Below are 20,522 nucleotides of genomic sequence, written 5' to 3'. Positions count from 1 at the left end.
AACTCAAGGCCAGTGCAGAATGGTGTGCGTGCGTGCGTGCGTGCGTGCGTGTGTGTGTGTGTGTGGGGGGGGGAATAAAGGTAGCACATTTCTTCCAGAATACAATAAAAGCTGCAGGGGGAAAAATAGATCACAGGTGGAGATTCCCTAGTTCAGGTCCAAGAGGGTAAAAAACATATATGGCAATCCGAATGTAATGATTGTTTGGTTTGTAAAAGGATTTATCACCATACTCCTGGTGCAGCCCTCCCGGCGTCATTAAAATCAGATCCCATTTGCAGAAACTCACTTTATTCAGAACATTTCAAGAACACATTTATTTCATTAACAGAGGCAAGCCTCTTTTAACAAAACTTATTTATCAAATGCCTATTATGTGCCTAATAAGGTGGTGGGTGTAATGGGGAACAATGGGAGCCTCACATGTGGTCCCTGCCCTCCACGTTTTCTTTCTAATTGGAGAGTCAAGTGAACAGGCGGTATGAGATGTATTAGTGCTATATGCTGATATAATCAAGTACTAAATTGTGTATGCTTGTGTGGGTGGGCGCGCAAGCCTCACATATCATCCTCTGACCTTGAATTGTACACAAATCATTAGCGTCAAACTGGAATTGCCAGCGGCTCCCCCACCCTTCGTCTTTGCTTGGCCGACTTCCATCACAGTCTCTCGCTCTGTCTGAAACACAGTTCAGAGAAGAGGGGTGAAATAATACAGCGACGAAGAAAAATCAATATAGGGGAAAAAGAGGGCACTGCGTGTCTGTGGTGAGTGCTGCAGATGGATTCCGTACTGGGCAGAGGCTGTCCTGAAGGCCCCCAGGTGCCATGCAGACCTCTCTGGGGACACCCAGCAACTTCTCTTGCTGGTTTACCAGTTAACCACGGGACCTTGTCAGAGGCTGGACAGGAAGAGTGAAAGGGGTGGGGCAAAGGAAGAGATGGGGGCAGGGAAGGGGCGGAAAATCCTGGCCCTGACTGCTCTGTCCTAACAGTCCAGAATCCATAGAAATGTCCTCAGCAGGCATGTAGGAACCCTGCTGGGTGGGGCAAGACAGTCATTTCCTTAACATTTATGGAAGCCAAGGCTGGAGTACGAATACCATATACCTTGTATTTAATCATGATGCATTGAGCTAAAACCCCACTAGGTAAAGTTTGCTCAACTAACTGTCCTTGACAAGTACACCTTCATAGAGCCAGCAAACGCCAGCCCTGAGTGTGAAATGCTTGCCTCCTGGATGTGACCACAGAGCTTCCCTGGGCCACTCTGGCTCCGTGCTCTACCACAGAGGCCTTCCACACTGAGAGACACTTACCCACACCTCCAGGGTCCATCACACGCACCCTCTCATTCTGGGCTAGCAATGCCTGTGTTACCAGTGCCAAAGGACAGAACCCAGGGAGCAGACTTGTAGGGATTTGGTGTATCCAGAGCATGGTCTGGAAGTAGGGGCAAAGTCTCCAACTTTGACCCGAAGAGCCAGAAAAGGGCCCAGTCCATCAAGGTTTCTAAAGCAGGGGACCAAGGCCAGGATCCTAGGAACACAACTGAAGAGCAGATGGGAGATTGAGGCATGGTCATGTTGGGGGAGGCGTGTGAGGGTAAATGGAGAAAAGAAAGAAGACGAGGCCCCAGCCCAGCTTTACAAAGATTAGGCCTCTTAATCTATTACCGTGTTTAGTTAAAGAGTGAAAGAGAGACACGTTGTCAGGGGCCGGGAGGCTCTGTGATTCAGTGGCAAGGACTATGAAGGCCCAAGAATGACGGCTTGGGAGCGAAAAGTAGAGATGGCAGTAATGAATTCTTCCCAAGGTCATCTGGCTCCTTCTTCTTTCCGACCCTCCCCCTCCTGCTGGATGCTGGCCCCGGACTCCTTCACCAACAGACTTTCCACCTGGTCACGTCCCCTAGAGAAGGACAGAAGGGAGGTTAATTTTAATTCTCCAAAGAGAAAAAGGAGAGGATAACTTCGTAGGAAAGTGAGGTTGGAACAGCTCACCGACAGTCTAGCCAAATGGAGAAAGGATAGTTACTGCATTTGGAATCGCGCTATTTGTAGAGCGCAAGAATAGGCATTTTCAGTCTTGCTCAAATACACTGTGTGGAGCTGCAGAAAACCCTAATGGTAGCTCAACGTTAGAGTATGTCTCCATTTCACGAATTGAAACAAAAACACTTAGTGACTTCCAAGCGATAAGTAGGAGGACCAAGGCTTTGTGGCACAAACCAAGACCCAGAGTTCTCACTTGTCCTAAAAGCACCCCTGTCCATGCTTAGCTTCCCCCTCTGTCAGCTCAGAAGTGAGCTGCTTGAAATCCCTCCAGCCCTGCGCTCCCAAACATGCCAGCGGCAGCAGTACAGGAAGAGAGTAGACGGTTGACTTCCAGTGTTCAGGAACTGATCATTGAGCCCGAGTAAAGCCAACAGGCCAGCTATGAGGAGTCAGCAATTCTAAAGATAAGGCTAGGACCAGGAACAGTCGTATCGGGGAGGCAGTGAATCAGCCTCACTGTGGCTTAGCTCCTCTTTCAGGATCTGTGGCCTTGCTGGTCCCTACCAGGTCTCCCCTGCTGCCATCCACTTGGTCTGTATCACCTCACATCCTAAGACCATCCATGTTGCTTAGAGTTCGGTCTCCAGGGCCCCTGCTTTCCTCTTCCTATGTAGGCATGCACACACTTACCAACCGCTCATTTCTCCGTATGGGGTACACTGAAGACCGTCTCCTTTGCCAGATCTTGTGCCCTGGACACAGATTCAGTAAAGGGACAGATCCAGTCTCACCCAGTGCATCTGGGGCACAGCCAGATCACACGGAGCCCGAGGGACCACAGTCGGGTAGAGAGCTCCATGTGGGCATGTTACAGAGGTCTCTCAGCTCTTGTCTTCTCAGAGGAAAGAATTCACTCAGGAGACACAGACGATTTAATCAGAAGTTTACTTAGTGAAGCAAAGCATGCGATTGAATGAGAGGCTGAAGAAGGTTGGCCCGGAACAAGTTAAGTAGCCCCGTTCTGTGGACTTTTAAAGAAGTTTTCACGAATATTCGTGAGATGGATTGCATCGTCACGGGACGAAATGACTGTTTTTGCTTTCCCAAATCGTAGTGGATGGGTCTCCCTTTCAGGGCATCTCTCCAGGTGACGTTTTAGAAAAGCCCACAAGTGCCGAAACCACAGCACGAGTGGAACTGTCACGATGTCAGACATCTTGATGCTGTTGACCCTTCATGAACACACGTGGGAGACACGCTGGGAAAGTGTCTAGTATCTTGGTTTCTAATAGCGTGGGACCAGCCCACTTGCCACATCAGTGATGTTTGGCCACAAGGGCATTTTGATGGTGAGGTGGTAGAGCTGTGGAGGCCCAGCTGTCGTTTCCTCTGGTTATCTCCTGTCTAACGACCTAACCAACAGTTAGGCAGGCCAGAGGAAAGTCAGACGGGAGGTAATTATCAAAAGATGTGGAAATTTGTCAAACTAGTTGGCCAGAGTAATAGCAGCATTTAGAGTTGGGGAGATAAGAGAGACTTGAAGGGCATTTGTGCCTGGCGTGGAGACTTCCAAACTTGCTTGCCCTTTAGAATGGTCTGGAATATTTGAACATGTCAAAACCCAGCCTACATCCTAGCCCACTGAGCTCAAAGATAGCAATGTCTTCCAAGATCTCTGGTAACGCCTAAGAGAATCATTGGTCCAAACAGTCAATAAGTATCTAATTCTGTAGTAGAATCATCAAGGGCTTCTGGGAGAGAGATGAACACATCCATTTTAGGAAAAAGTAACTGTAACCACCCTGAAGGCATGTCAAGGAGGCAGGATCCGAAACCAGCCCGGAACATGGGAAGGAACTATGGACAGTGGGTCCTGACTGACATTCTTAGCCCTTGAGTCACAGAAGAGCCACTTCGGCCAACTCTTAATATCAGGTGATGAGTTTAGCCTGTGGTTTCCTATCTCCAATGGGGGAATTCATAGTATCTTATTACTATTTTTCGTTGTTCTAAGGCTTGTGATATTGGGCACGGTGGCATTAGGAGTGACGTGGGAGGGGTGTTTTATAATTTTGAGTGTGAGACAAGGATGGAGAAACAAGGATAAAAATGGTGAAGCTCTAAGATACTGCTGGAGAGGACATAGCATCGTATGCTACCAAGTGCCCAGGACCAGGTGGGAAGAGCAAATGGGGGGGGTGGGGGGGATGGGGGGGTGGCTCAGTCAGTAGCATTCTTACCCAGAATGCTTAAAGCCCAGGTTTCAACCCCTTCCACCCAACTCTGTACAACGTGAGTGTGGTGGCACATGCCTGTAATCTCAGCACTCAGGAGGTAGAGGCCGGGGTTTCAGAGACGTTCTCAGATGCCTATTGAGTTCAAGGCCGTCCTGGGATACATTAAACCCCATCTCAGAAAAAGGTTTTTTTGTTTGTTTGTTTTTAAGAGCAAACAGGGTGGGGGAAGAGACAAGGATGAACTTCTGTGGGGGAAATGTGACAGCTCGGCGGGAGTGCTGTCCTAACCGTCCTGACCTGGCTGTGGCCACCAGGAAATACAGCAGAGAAGTCAAGAGTCAAGGCTGGAGATGGGGCGGGGTGTTGTCGGGTAGCTTCACTTCTCCCAGGGGAGAGGTCGCTCTCCTAATTTGTTTTGGGCAGTCTAATAGGCATCTCTCTGTACCTCGTATGTGTTTGTAGACGCACAGGCATGTGTCCATCCGTAGGTCTCTGTCCATGGCACGTGTTCATGAGCGAGGGACAGCCCACCCCACCTCAGGCCTCCTCGGTTTTGCTCTTGTTTCTGGACGGCAGCCCTGGAGTGAGCCTGCCACCTTCAGAACTTCATGATAGTTACTTCTGGCCCAGGAGTGGATTCTTTCCATCTTGAACGTGGCTCATTTTCTGGGTTTCTCCATGCCCGGTTAGTTCTCCAGTCTAGAAGGTGTGACCTCCTGGGTATGTTCGGTGTTGCTGACGTGTGGGGAGCACAGACTAGCATCTGCTCCCGGAGGAAAGTGCATGTGAGCGCTGAGCAGTGCAGCTGCATAGGCTGTTTACCCGGGACCCTAAGATTGCAGGCGGCGTGGGCGCCACCCCAGACCTTCACATTTCAGAACACAGGCCTTCTTTCAGTGGTTTTTATTGCATGGGGTCTAAAGAAGTGTGGGTCGTGGATTTAGCGTTCAGCGAGCTGACAATGAGCGCCTTTTTAAAATGCAATCTTGAAATTTGACTAAATACAATCATTTCCTTTGGTATTACACCACCAGCAAAAGGTCAAGGGTCACCAGGCAAGCCAGCCATAGTAATATCCTGGCAAATATTTGTATGAATTACGGTTTTGAGTTATAAGGGCACATTTATTAGTCGGGCACGGCATAAGATTGAAAGGAATTAATACAGTTCACAGATGAGAGGAAAACAGATCTAAAACACACTCACAGTTTGGAACTGACCAAAAATAAGTGTCCCAGGAATCAGTGGGAGGCTCAGTGGTTACCGTGTGCTTCTAGGTAAGTTACCCGGCCTCTCCCTTTGTGGCAGAGTATAGGAAGCGTGGTGACGCCGCGCATAAAAACTGTTGCCGGCCCTGACCTCAGCGTGTCAAGGTGCTGCACATTGTATTTACTCAGGAAATGCTGCCAGTACTGGGTTCAGCCTGATAGAAATATACAGTAAGCCTCACTGGGAGGCCCTGGTCCAGGAAATGCCACACGTTAGTAGAGAGCTGCAGGAGAGGACGGGAACTGCCGAAGTTGAAAAACTTAGAGTCACGTGATGAAAGGTTAAAAGAATTGAGTGTATTTTGCCTGAAGTAGCAAGACGCAGCTGGTGCATAATAGCATTTTCTAATATGAAAGGTTCTCATATCGTAGATGGTTTAGATTTATTTTCTACCCAGGGGCCAAAGGTGGATACTTCAGAAAGACAAATTTGGGCTCTGTTTCAGGGAGGATGAGCTAATATTCACAGCTGCTCAGGGACGGTAGCCGCCTGTTCAGGAGGAAACGAGGACCTTGTCACTAGAGGTCCACAGGCGGGACGGCCACTTGATGAATTGATGCGTGGACCCCATGTCCCCTAGTGTCCAATCTCTGCAAGTCTGTAATTGTGAACATACATGGGGCTGGCAATGAGCAAGGAAACTTGCTGTATCAGTGTACCGATTCCCTTTATGAGAGTGCACGTGTGTGTGTTCAGATGTGTGGCCATGCGTGTGGACGCCAGAGATGAACCATAGGTGTCTTCCTCGGTCACTAGTCACCCTGATTTGTATGAGACAGGGTCTCTTACCTGGGATTTGCCAATCAATTAGACCGGGCTGCCTGACCAAGGATCCACCTCCTCTCCACCACCCTCGCCTTGGGATTACAGGGGTGCAGACACCACAGCTGACCTTTCGTTCACATGAATTCTGCGCATCGGAACTCAGGTGCCTGTCCTCGAGCTGCGCCCTTTGACGACAGAGACCTCCCCAGCTCTGGGCTGATGTCTTAGATACCAACAGGAGGCTCTTCAGTTTGTTTGTTTTTGTTTTTTCTGAGACAGGGTTTCTCTGTGTAGCTTTGGAGCCTGTCCTACAACTCGCTCTGCTGGCCTCGAACTCACAGAGATCCGCCTGCCTCTGCCTCCCGAGTGCTGGGATTAAAGGCGTGCGCCACCCCTGCCCGGCCCAACATGAGACTGTTAGGATGAGTCCTTCTGTTCATGGGGGTAGGACCTGGGAGACGCCCGTCATGTGCAGGGGCAAGCATTCCTTCATGGCTTGTCTCCTGACTGTGCAGGTGTTGGAAGGCATGAGTACAAACCACCGTCTTTGCCGGGTGTCCACAGCCCAGGGAAGCACAGTTCCTCTGCCCTTCCTTCTTCACTCACCTCCTTTCAATGTCCGCCTGCCTCTGCAGGTGTTAAAGTCACTGACCTTTGTGGTGCCTATTTGCTTCAGGTCCCCTGTGTTGTTTAAACCACAGTACTTTGTTATGCTAACTAATCCTCCTCTTGGATGTTGTCTTTCTGTTTCCTTTTGGTGGTTTTCATCATTCCCCCCCACCCACGCTAGAATTTAAAATTCTGAACTGCATCAACACTAGAAACCGATTTTCCTCATCTTTGTGTGTTAGATTTATTGTTGCCTTAAGCATATGTTAATGTTACAAAACATCGTTCAGATATGGTTTGTTAGTCGTGGTCTCTTAAGAGTTCCAGATTAGATTCCTCAATAACAGTAAGGGTGATGATGGTTGATTTACTGTCTTTACGTGGGAGGGATGGGGTGCCAGAGTACCCCAATATTCCCCAGAATTTCAAAGTGGAGGATTGCTTTTTAAAAGGTGCAGGCCTTGCAAGCCGGGCGGTGGTGGCACATGCCTTTAATCCCAGCACTGGGGAGGCAGAGGCAGGCGGATCTCTGTGAGTTCGAGGCCAGCCTGGTCTCCAGAGCAAGTTCCAGGAAAGGGACAAAGCTACACAGAGAAACCCTGTCTCGAAACACACACCCCCGCCAAAAAAAGGTGCAGGCCTTGCGTGGCTTCTGTGTCACTCGCTCCGACTCGCCCACTCCGCAGCCTCACAGGACTCTTTACGTCGACCACACTACCTGTGCAGAGCGCACTGGGATGAAGCCATCCGTTCCCTTTCTCCCCGCCAGCAACTGACCTAGCAGCCCTGCTCCCTCAGCCTTCCCAGAAGGACTCTAAGCCGGGGGAGAGGGCAGAGGTCCACCCAGGCTTCTGGCATTGCAGATCCTTACAGATAATCTTTTCACCATCAGGATGCACCTCCCCTGTGTCCTCTTCTCTTCGGCCATTTGAATGTGAACCTCACACCTGGTCAAAGCCTTAGTCACCAGACTTCCAGTTTGCAGCCCACAAAGCTTTGTTCCAGCACACACTGGGCCTGTTTCCTCTGCTCTTTTTTTTTTCCCCACTCATCACACATGTACTGAACTCCTCTCTGGAGGTAAAGACAAGGCATGGGGTTGCCCCTAAGCAGATGCTCAGTGGCAGTGTAGCATGAACTGATCCTTAACACACAGCCCCTGGCAGAGACAGTACATGGCCACACCCTCAGAAGGAGTATAATGTAAACAGCCTTAAAGGGTGACTCAGAGTTTCCTGAGCCTACATTTGGGATATAACCATTTTTATAAGGAGCTTATATGAAGAAGCCTATAATTATTTTTCTCATTATGAGTTTATTTTGTATTCCTATGGCCTCATAAAAATTTTTACTGCCAGATGAAAATTAAAACTAGTAACTCCTTCTCCACCAACCTGAGCTGGTCTCTCTGAGTGACAGAAGCCTTGGAAGAGTGGGACAGAGAGAGGGAAGAGCATGTGGGTAAGCTCACTTTATAATGGCGGCCACAAAAATGTAAGATTTTAGCACTAGGGGACATCATGTTTTGATTATTTTTCCTCCTTTGTTAAATCTGTGGTGATTTAAAAAAAAATCTGATGGAAAGATCAGTCTGCTGTGGCTGCAGATGTGTGCCTAGGCTGATAAATCTGGTATGTGTGTTGTAAAACAGGAAGAAAATGAAGAGGGGCTTTTTGGAAATGACTCTAACTGTAAAACATTCCTGAAGCCATTTTGCTGGGACGAATTTCTTTTCTCTCATACATACATTGATAAACTTTTTGTTCTGACATCGTTTCATCTCTTTGCCCAAAATGCTTTTTATCTCGCAGAAGCTTCATTCACCTAGACCTCCAGAAGTGTCAGGTGCTGAGATTTATTACCCGCCAGCATGTAGCCTAGGATGGAGTTCATATTCAAACAGAAAGAGAACAGGATCACTTACTATACAACACCTGCTCCAGCTGCACGCCATTCATCCTCAAGCAGCCCTTTTGGAAGCCTCAGACACCTCAGCGTGCCCATCTCTAGTGGTAAAAACCCCTAAGATGCAGAGCTACCAGGCTCAGATCCATTGATTTAGATTGAATGTAGATGGAGGTTCGTGATTAAGTAAGCTTGATTTCCCTTTCTTCTGGGCGAGAGCGCATAGATGAGTTAGCAAATGTTCCAAGGCTGTGGAGGGAGATTGAGAACCATGACCATATGTCCTAGGGTAAGTCTGTGATTCCCCACTTAGGCTAGAGCCAGCAACACAGCAGGTCATTCTACCAGAATAACTTATGTGACAGCTGGCATCTAGATAAACCCTCAGGTAACCCACATACTCCCCAGCACGCCGCTCGGGAGTGGCCTCGCTCTCTCAAAAGCACACACTCTAAGTGACATTGCACTGTGGTCCCTTGAGTCACAGATTTCTTGACCCGGGGACTCTGATTTGGCCCTCTTCTGTTGCCACTCCTGGACCAGTGAGTCATTTACATGGGTTTGTCCATGACAATGTCTCTGATGGTGACAAGGACCATGGAAGAGATTGTTCTGTATAATGCTCTGCCATTTAACGTAGTCGATTCTGTAGACCTGGGAGGGCTCTGGGAGCACATCCTGTCTGTCACCACATGCCCATCCCTGGGCCACATGGACATCAGGGTTAGTATAAGTTTGGGACATTTATTTTAGTCATGGCTGAATGATCAGGCTTACAGTCCATACTTTTTCCAGTCATTTGATCTCTATGGATGTGAAGCAGGCTTGATTCCCATCTGGCCTGTAGTTTGCTCACTGGGAGCCGAGCATGAATTAGTAGCAATACCACTGATACTCTGGAGTGTAGACCATATGTCAGATACCGAACCAAAGCCGTGTAGACATCACACTCGATTCTCAAGCCTGAGATGGGTACTGCCTTCCCTTCTCTGCTCAGCATCTTCTAACTGTCCAACTGTGGTATCTAAAGACCTCAGCAAGTCAATCAACTTGCCAGGGTCATGTGACCTTCCCAGTTCTCCTCAGCTTACCTGAACAATGAATCAAGATGATCAGGAGCCTTCTGAGGGGTCCTTTGTGTTCTTGAGTTCAGCCTTTCACACTCGGTTTTCTGGGAGCCTCCCAGGCATCTTCCTAATTCTGAAGCATTCTTCAGCTTTCATCCCCATCACACTCAGCAAGCACACCCTCAGGACCCTACCTCCTCAGCCTCCATGTTGTTTGGGAAGATAAGGTGTGTCTGTCCCTTCCCTGGACACACAAGTATCCTTAGCAAGGTGAGTTCATTGTTAGTTTGATTTTTTTAACTGTTTTGTGAAGGGAGCTGGCACCATTTGAACTTGATGGGACTTAAATACAGATTCAAAGTCTATCCCTTATATGTAGACTATAATTAGAAATGAGAAGCCATAGTTTCTTGGAATGTGGAGTTCTGTGATAACTTGTGCAATGTACATTCCTATTAGTAACTAATTTACACATGTATTACTTCTTGTAAATAAGAAAATAAAAAGGAGAGTCGGGGAGATAGCCCAATTGGTAATGTACCTGCTGCTGTGCAGGCATGCAGCCCTGAGTTCAGATTCCCAAAACTCACATAAAATCTGGGTGTGGTCACACTTCTGTAACCCTAGCACTGGATAACACAGAGACACCTGAGTCTCCAGAGCTCATGGGCCAGCTAATCTAGCCAGTCAGTGAGTGCTGGCTTCGGTAAGAGACTGTGCCTCAAAAGATGGAGAGCAGTAGTGGAAGACACCCGAGGTTGACCTTCTGCCTCCACATGCACAAACACACACACACACACACACACACACACACACACACACACACCACACACACACACATACACACAGAGAGAGAGAGAGAGAGAGGGAGAGAGAGAGGGAGGGAGGGAGGGAGGGAGGGGGGAGGGAGGAAGGGAGGAAAACGAGGACCATGGTAGAGAGCACAAGACTTTCCCAAGGTTCTCACACTAACGAAGGACAGAATAAGGCAAAAACTCTAGTGCAGTGTCTATGCCTCAAGAGTTAAGTCTACAAGGAAAGCTGAGCGCATTAACCAGGCTGCTTCAGCGGCAGATGTGGAGTTTCTGGAATGGATCATCTGGAATGGAACAGTCCAGAAATAAGGAAAATTCCATACACCAAAAATACCTAGTCCTCCAAAGCTTCCTGGGCTCTGGGAATGAAACCAAGCTACCCATGCAGTTTTCCCATTGCCTCGGACAAAGAGCGCTGTCTGCATACTTCATATTCTGTTTTGTGGATATGACATGGGCATAAGTTGATTGGTAGAGGAATCGCGGAGAACTTTGCCTCCCAGAGTTTTCAGGGAGCTTTTTTATCTAAGGCGTAAAAAGCCTGATTGAATGATCTTCAGCATTACCAGATACACGTTCCAAAATGTTCCCTATCGTTCCAAACCGTGCTTCTTTCACACCCGATTTCTGGACTGGTAGCTATAAATCTCTGGTGTCCTGTTGTGGTTCATCTAGCAGACAAAAACCAGTTGAGATCGCAATTGTAGTAATGCTCGTGTTGGAATTAATAGCAAGCTTCAGGGTACTCAGGGTCTTTGAACTCCAGGGCTTCTTTTGGAGAGAAAGCATACATTTGGAAACCGCTGTAGTTTGCCCCTGGGGGCAGGGGCTATAGCCTGGGTGGTACAGAGCTTGCCTAGAAAGCAGGAAGTCCTGGGTCTGGTCCCCAGCACCTCATAAACAAGGCTTTACGTACATGCCTGTAATCTCAACACTTGGGAGAGGAGGGGATCAGGAGTTTAAGGTCATCCTTTGATACATAGTAAGTTCAAGGCTGACCTGGCTACGTGAGACCCCCCCAAAAAAAGGGTGGGGGAGGGGCAGGAGGAGAGGGAAAAAGAAAATTAACTGCTGTAGTATGTCTCGTAAGTGTCTCCAAAGCCTGTTTGTAAAGGCTTGGTCCCCAGACTGGTGCTTTGGGGAAATGTTGGGACTTTTAAGGGATGGGGCCTAGTGGGTGACTCTTATCTCAAAGGTGACTATGGGACCTTGCCACCACCATTCTCTTTTCTTCCTGGTCTTGAGTTAAGCGATGCCCTTGTGTTGGGCATGTCCTCTGCAGTGTGCTACCTCTCCCCACAGCCACAGTGAGCAAACTCGGCCCTCCCTCTCTGTAAGATGGCTGTCTCAGGTGCTGGTTCCCGTAGTGGAAGCTGAGAGTGTGGAAGGGCAGCTCTCATGTCTCACGTCCTATCGGTGGCCACTCAGCTGCGCACCCAAGAGAGTGCTGAGGTCTGTTTCCAAGTCGAAGTATCCTTGGAGTACTCAGCCACTCATGGGTGGCCGTGATTTTCAAAGGAGAGTATCTTCCTACAGACTCCACTGCCCGGTGTAACAACGTGGCCATATTCTCCTATGTCTTTTGTAAGGTTTGCCTCCCCAAGAAGCCATGTTCACAAATCCATTCTCTGCTTTAGAACCTCGGCCATGCACTCACCCAAGCTCAAGTTCGTTTGGGGGTTTTGTTGGTTGGTTGTTTTGCGGAGCTAGAGATCAAAACCAGTGTGTAGCGGGGGCTGCCAGGCCCTCAGCCCCTGCGCCGCTCCCAAGTCCTCCAGCTGGTGCTGTTCGTTATCTTCCTTGTGTTTGTTTTTGAGATCAGCTCTTGCTGTAGAGCCAGTGTTGATCATGAACTCCCGGAGATCCTCCTGCCTCTGCCTCCTGCCAAGAGCTGAGATAATAGGCTTGCCACTGTGCCTGGCTTCTCTTCCTGCTAAGTAGAAACAGGGATTCAGCATGTGGGAAGAAGAAAAAGCCCGCAGACATTCTGTATTCTTACACAGTTTAGTGGTTTCTCTTCCTGTTCCTTTTCTTCCATCTTTTTCTCTAAACTACAAGGTTTATAGTTTGGGGCATTGGCCATATAAAGTAGATTTTCAAAACCAAAGTAAAATGGCCTTTCTTTGAAAAGTCTCGAAGTTCAGAAAAAGGCAGTCTAAATGGCGCATCAACCCTCTGACATCAAACAAGCCATGCCAGCCAGAGCAGACCATCCATCAATAAACTCCATCCACAAGAAGTCACACTGTACCTAAAACACTCTCCCTCCACCCTGGTTCTTGTACTTCCAAGAGCCCCAGGGAGAGGTGGTAAGGTACGGAAGCACCGGAACCTTCGGAGAGAAGGTACCGAGTGTTTGAAAAGAGAATAATTAGCGAAGGGTCCAGGACCTAAGTTGTCAATGAAGTCATCATGAAGACTCCAAAAAGAAATGTATAAACTTGCCTTGACTTCTTGGTTTTTGGAAAGTCCCTAGGATATAGGTGATCTCTAGGACCAACCATATCCCATGCCTTGGTAGAGTGCTCTCTCTTTATCTTACAAAATAATCCTTCTACCTGACAGGGGTCTGTACTCTCTCTCTTCTCCCAGGCACTGGGCAGATGGCTCAAGTGCCACTCAGCTATAAAAATATGAGTTTGGGTCCCCAGCACCCACATCAAATCCTGCCTCCAGGGCTCGTGTCTGTAGCCCCTGCACTGATGAGGGCAGGAAACAGGTGGTTAATATCCAAAGCTCACTGGCCAGAAAGTCTAGACTAATCAGTGAGTTCAAGGCTCAGAGAGAGAGCCTGTCTCAAATAAGGTGGAGGGAAACTGGTAACGTCTGACATTAGCCTTTAGCTTGTAATCTCTCTCTCTCTCTCTCTCTACACACACACACACACACACACACACACACACACACACACACACACACACACACACACAGAACTCTATTGTCATTAGTCCCTTTTGGAGCAAAAACAATATATAAGGTTGAGGGATGCACTTGTACCAGGTGTTGGAGACCCAGCTTAGCCCATCTTATGAGCTAGTAGAAAAGCCATGGCCAAGACATTGAATGTATGACCCAAACCAGGACACCTTTGAGGATGAAAGGGAACCTTAACCAAAGGGTTCACCAAAACAACTACTGAATGCCAAAAAGGTCCTGACAAGTCGGGACATCTGGTTGCTTTAATTACACAGTGAGACTAGCCAGATGCCGAGTGCTAAGACAGTAATAACACCTTGAAGTTGTCTTGAAACTATTTTGCTATCATCTAAATGTTCATATAACTCTTTTATACAGAATTCTGCAGGCCTCAGATTTCATAAAATACCACTTTCATTCTGAAAATTTTATTTATTTGTGTTATTCTGGTCCCAGGCGTGGCATAACTAACTAGCTAGCTACAAATTGATTCGAGGAGGGATATATGCAATGTAAGTAAAATTGGCTATTAAACAAGTGAAAATCTTTTTTGTTGTTTTTTTTGAGACAGGGTTTCTCTGTGTAGCTTTGGAGCCTTTCTTGGATCTTACTCTGTAACCCAGGCTGGCCTCGAACTCACAGAGATCCGCCTGCCTCTGCCTCCCAGGTGCTGGGATTAAAGGCGTGCGCCACCACCGCCTGGTGACAAGTGAAAGTCTTAAGCAGACTAAAGAGATAGTTAGCAATATCATTATAATATTCTTATAAATCAGATGTAAGTCATGGGGTGCATGCTTTATGAAACAAGACCAAATATTATTGAAAATGGTAACAACTATAGGAAAAATGATTCTTCTGAATTTCATGAAACATTTCCAGGAAATACCCTGAAACACAAATGCAGCATTAAGGACAGTTTTGATAAGGTGGAGCCAACGTAACAAATGACATTTTCACTTGGGTTAACTAGTCAGTCGTTCAGGCTTGTGTAGTAGGCAAGTGTGGCAGCATTACATGCAAGCTGTTTCGCATTCAAGATTGAAGTTGTTGGTGTGTCCCCCCACCCCCAGGGGAGGCTCCCTTTGCCTTCCTCATCCCCAACTCCGCTTTTGCTTCCTTTTACCTCAAAGAAACTGGTGGTGCAAGCCCAGCCCGGACCCATGGTGCACCTAAGGATCAGCTGTGGGGTCAGCTCTTGTCTGATTTCCCCTTCTACGTTATAGAAGCTGAACCCTTCCTTTCGATGTATTTACCCTAATCCTTTTCTGCAGACAACCCTAGGGACTGATCCTAGGCAAGCAGTTAATACTGTTTTCCTCTTAACCACTTAGTTCCTGGTCTCGAAAGCTCATCAGTCCCTATTATGGAGGAATAAATACAACAGAGCAATTTGAGTGTGTAGAGCTTTGCTCGCTGCGATATGTGTGCTGGCCCCTGCCCCCGCCAACCCCTTTCTGTGATCAGGATGGCCATATATACCGTTAACCATGAATCCATTTGAAAATCAGGGGATCTGAGTGCACAGTCAGGAAACAGCCCGGTCCGCAGTGTGTCGTGTAAGCGTCGGGAAGAAGACGGCTGAAGGAGGCTGTAAAGGAGCCGTAGGAATTGCTAAGAAGGAAGACAAGGGAAAATGGCAGTCTTGGGGGCTCGCCCTCAGGCTGCGACTCGGGTCATTCTTCTTACTTGTTTATAATCTGAGCCACAAATAGTAACCAAGGAATACATTTGGTACAATGCCATTTTGCAACATAGGCATATTTTACATGTTCCTTTTCTAATGACTATATCCTCTGTATTGAATTCTGCCCAAAACTGATTGTCTTCTCTTATCTTGAAGAAAAATAAAAACCTCACTTGTAGCCTATCTGAGAGCTAAAACTTAGATGCAACTTACTTTTCAAAATAACTATAAACTGTGAGTACATATTTCTTAAGAATCTCTCTATTGGATCAGGATTTGATTATGACATTGTGATTTTTGTTTAGCTTGGGATTTTTTTCTAATGAACTTTTTATCTTATTACAAACAATTGTGTTGTTTAGTAGAGGATTTTTTTTTTTTTTTTAGTACAGATAAGTAAAAATAGGAAAATTTAAATCACTGAAAATCACAGTACTCCAAAATAGCCACTGCCAGGATTGCTGGTACGCTCAATGCTTTTTCTCAGTCATTAAAAGGCCATTTGGGGTTCGGGGGAGGGAATGGATTCTTTCCATTTCTGCGTTGTTGTATGTGTAGATGCATAGATCTCACACGCTAATGCTGCTGTAGCTATACGATAGAATAATTTTTTTAATGGCTGGAATATTTAGCCAGAAAAAAAAAAAAAAACTTGACATATGCTGCTTCTGCCTGTGCTGTAAGGGTGCCCTGGTGAGAAGCAGCCGTCGAAGCTGTCATTTCCGCGCGCACACACAGACAGCCATCCATCATGAATATTTAAAATTCAATCATTAGGTGCAGCGGCAGTAGTGGCGGCGTATTTGTTACAACTGATCAGCCACTAATGGTTTAAAAACTTAGAAATTGGGGCCTCCTTTGTCAATTGAAGAGGATTATTCCAAGCCACTGACGCTCCTTGTCGGGAGGGAAACGTGTATTGAAAGAGAAGGGATTGCACACCCCGGGGTCACTTACGATATATAATTTACTAACGTTCATGCTTAAGAGGAAAACGGATCAAATGGATAAGATTGGAAAACCCTACCATACTCCTTCCCCTGCCCAGATCAGGCATCCTATCAAATCAACAAACAGACAAACAAACTACCCCAAATTCTATTTCTTGAGTCCCACGCCGTCAGGTTTCTGGATGGTGAGGCCCCTTGCTTTGTGAGAGACCCGTGCTGCCCTAGTCATTTGTTTCTCCAAGAGGAACTTAGCTTGGCTTTCCAGTCAGATGCTTCACAACAATGGAGCCATCCTAGACTGTCCCAGTAACTAGGTAAAGACTGTATTCAGCATCTTTGAAGACTCTGCTCCTGGGTTTAATTGTTGTGTTCACCCCTGCACTCATCTTCCAGCCGCTGCGCTGTGCCTTCATCAGTTTCCAGTTCCCTAAATCACAGTTAAAAGGCTTGGTATGCAGGCTCTGAGTCCTGCTCCGGTTCATCTGATAGCTCCCTGCCACCTGGAAATGCGTGTGAAATTTGCACTTGGGACTCTTGTGGGACCCACCGCAAACTGCTTCCATGATTTCCGCAGTCGACCGAATCGGTGCGTGAACTTGCCCCCAGCCCCTGCCCCCTGTGTCCCGCTCTTCCCCTGCCACAGCTAACAGCCACCCATACTGACCCAGAAGGGAAGAACAGCATGTGCGTTTCTTTAATGTTGTAATTTCACACACCCTGAATGATGGAGGAGAGAGGAGGGGGTGGTGAGATGAAGGAGTCTTGGAGTGGTGCAGTGTGTACCATTTGCAAGTCAGAAACAGCTCAATCCCATTATTCCGTCTCTGGCCTGCCTTTTCATAGATTCAGAAAATCCTCAGTGTGAACTGTGAAAATCTTCTGGAATGATGTGAAAAAGAGCAGATCCATCCTCTGGTTTCATTATACCACTTTGGGATCTCCCTACCCTCCAGCCACTATACTTATCAAAGAGCTGAGTGGGACATGGCAAACTCATCCAGGGTCCCCATTCCACCCCCACCCCCTGCGCGTGCGCACGCCCAAATGTCAAAATGAATCATCTTGATTTTCTAGATTACAGGATCTATCAGTAACAGTGAGCAGTGGGTATTTTTAGGCCTGGAGGAAGCCAGAGACAAAGATGCAGGGAAATGTATTTTTTAAGGCGAATTGGGGATGAAGAGATGACTCAGTGGTGAGAGTAAGACCTGAATTGGAATCCCCAACTCCCACATGAAAAACTGTCCATAGCTGTGCATGCCTGCAGCCCCAGTACTTGGGGGGGGGGGAGAAGATAGGTGGATTCCCCAGAACTTACTGGCCAGCCAGCGTAGCCAAAAAGCCAAGCTCCCAGCTCTATGAGAGACCCTGTCTCAAGGCAACAATAGGGATAGCTCTAGAGAAAAACACCTGCCATCCTGCTCTGCCTCTGCAAGCATGCCTACAGGCACACACAAATGAAATCATAAACACTACTGGAAGAAGCTCCATTTGCCCCCCAAAATCATATAACCCAGTGACTCTTTTTTAGATACACATTTACATCGGAAATACTATTTGAACTATTTCTTGTAGATCATCCTTACAGACACAAAATTAATAAATAAAAAGGGGAGAAGAAAAGCAAATTTTAGTTTGGTGAGAGAGTCTGGCAGGTAAACTAAAAATACAGTGTTGGGCTAGCTTATTACAGTCGTGATGTTGTTGGCAGAGTTCCTTGGCAGCATGCAGGAAGGGAAATCAAGGCACCAAATGATCAAGCAGGCTTGCACAAGTCGTCATCTTGAGAATGGAGGAGAGAGCATTCCAGCTCTCCAACTTGTCGTCACTGTCAGGCTCTTTAAATAACTGTGAAAAAGTGCTTGGAGCATTTCAAGATCTGTGAAGTCTCTATGATATAGATGTTGGGGTTTCCTCACACCCTAAAAGCTGTCTTCTAGACGAAGGGATTAAAGAGCAACACTGCCCTGCTAAACCTGCCTCCGCCTCAGGATTTACTTAACCAGCTTTTACAAGTGCACAGATTCAATCTGTCGAGCAAATAAAAATCCTTTTGGAAATGACCTGTGTATTTATTCAGTGTCTATCTCAGAATTAGCATAATATAAAGCACAAGGAGATAGGGTTATTCGCAAAACTATCTTCGGCCACCCACTGTAAATTTTACAAAAGAGGAAATAAGAAATCCAGCCCTGGCCAGGCGGTGGTGGCTCACACCTTTTAATCCCAACACTTGGGAGACAGGGGCAGGTTGATCTTTGAGTTCGAGGCCAGCCTGGTCTACAGAGAGAAAGTTCCAGGGCAGCCAAGGATACACAAAGAAATTCTGCCTCGAAGGAAAAAAAAAAAACAAAAACAACAAACAAACAAACAGAAATCCAGTCCTGGGAAACGCTGTGAGAAGAGCCTAGTTGAAATCCAGAAACACTGAGTAGGTAGTGGCTCATGCCAAGTAGCTTCCCATTTCACCTTGGTCTCAAGCCAACCTAATTCCAGATCAAAATTGCTTCTTCTGTTTTCCTTCTTGTGTGTGTGTGTGTGTGTGTGTGTGTGTGTGTGTGTGTGTGTGTGTGTGTCTGTGTCTGTGTGTATCTCTCTGTGTGTGTCTGTGTGTCTCTGTGTGTGTGTGTGTGTATAGTGGGGGGAGGGAGAAGTGTGTGCACGTGAGTGTGCAGGTGCACACATGCAGATCCAGAGGAGAGCGTTGAGTGTCCTGTCCTATCATTCTGTGCTTTATTCCCTTGAGACAGAGTCTCTCACTAAACTGGAGCTGGGCTGGTGACCAGCAAGTCCCCGAAGACTCTCCTGTCTGTGCTCCACCCAGCACTGGGGTGACAGGCCCACTCTGTCACACCCAGCCGTTTGCATGGGTGCTGGCCTCCCAACGTGGGTCCCCCTTACTCAGCAAGTGGTCACACCCAGCCCTTTACATGGGTGCTGGCCTCCCAGCGTGGGTTCCCCGTACTCAGCCAGTGCTCATATGCACGGAGACACCCCTCTAGCCCCTGTTTTATATTTGTTTTTATTTTATGTGTATGGGTGTCATGCCTGCATGGCAAGCACTTTTCCAACTGAGCTGTCTCCCCAGTGTCCCCACATTTTTTGAGAGTCTTGTATGTATCCAAGGTTGGCCACAAATTTGTGATGCTCCTGCCTCAGCCTCTTGCTCTGGGGGACTTCTGTCTCTTCACGGATGCATTTTTTTTTTTTCCCATCACGGTGCTGGGGCACCCCTCTGTACTCTAACCCAGTCACGTGTCTGATTCTGTCTCCCTCTCTGTCCTCCGGCCTCTGACTCCTTTGGTATGCCCGCTCTGTCGGACAATGTGCCGTCTCTGATTCCCCACACACATTCTACCCTGGATATCTACACCCCAGATTAGATTCTGTCTAAGTAATTTGCAGAACCATTAGGCTTGAGTAACTATTTGACTGCAGAGTCAAGGCCCATTATCTCTCTCCACAAGGAAAAAAGTCTCCTCCAGGAGAAAGAAAAGTACTGATGATATAAAGAAGGAGCTGGGGGTGGGGGTGGGGGCGATCAGTGTGAGGCAGACTAGGCCTCACCCAGTGGCAAGCCTTTGCTTAACTCATTGGCTCCCAAGCAGTGGCCCTCGCTCTCTCTTTCCCTCCCCCCATGTCTCGCTCTATGTCATTCCATTGTTGATGAACCGCACATTTGGGATTTTGTCTAGCCCACACTATCAATACCAGCCCCTTAACCACAGGTGGCTGCATTGTTTGGTCTGAGAAAGAGTCACTGTGTGGACAATTATCAGTGCACACTGGACTCAGTCGGTAAAATGCTTGACTGTACAAGGGCCGGAGTTTGATCCCAGAATCTCCCCCCAACACCCCCCCCCCCCCCTGCAACTCCAAAAGGCATGCGACACATACTTGTTATACCAGTGCAGAGATAGGCAAGTCCCTGGGACTTGCTGACCGGCTAGCCAAACCTACCTACTTCTTGAATTCCAAGCCAATGGGAGATTCTGTATCTGGGTGTGGGAGTTGGGGGTGGGGGAGAATAAAAAAAAAAAAAAAGAAAAGGTGGGCAGCACGAGGGATAACATCCAAAGTAAGTTTTTTTTATGCCTACACAGTCTCATGAACATGTGCACCCACACGGAAACACAGAGAATAAATGCACATACACACACATACATATACACACACATACACACACACAGACACACACACACAGACACACACACACACAAACACCAAAAACAGTGTATCCTGACAACCTTATAATCACAAGTGAATTGTGTTGACAGCGATTCTGAAGCCTGGAAGTGAAGAACCAGG

The 20,522-nt window shown here is 47.4% G+C and overlaps 1 protein-coding gene across 2 annotated transcripts in view; it reads left to right on the top strand.

Annotated features, from left to right (window-relative positions):
• Positions 1 to 20,522, top strand: part of Maml3 (mastermind like transcriptional coactivator 3) — a 434,164-nt gene that overhangs the window by 281,220 nt on the left and 132,422 nt on the right. The gene's annotated exons all lie outside the window — the stretch shown is intronic.

This window comes from Peromyscus californicus, unplaced genomic scaffold (genome assembly GCF_007827085.1).
Source record: "Peromyscus californicus insignis strain IS unplaced genomic scaffold, ASM782708v3 Scaffold_9__1_contigs__length_137607984, whole genome shotgun sequence".
Classification (NCBI taxonomy): Eukaryota; Metazoa; Chordata; class Mammalia; order Rodentia; family Cricetidae; genus Peromyscus; species Peromyscus californicus.
The sequence above is the reverse complement of the archived record's forward strand: the minus strand, read 5'-3'. Positions and strand labels throughout refer to the sequence as shown.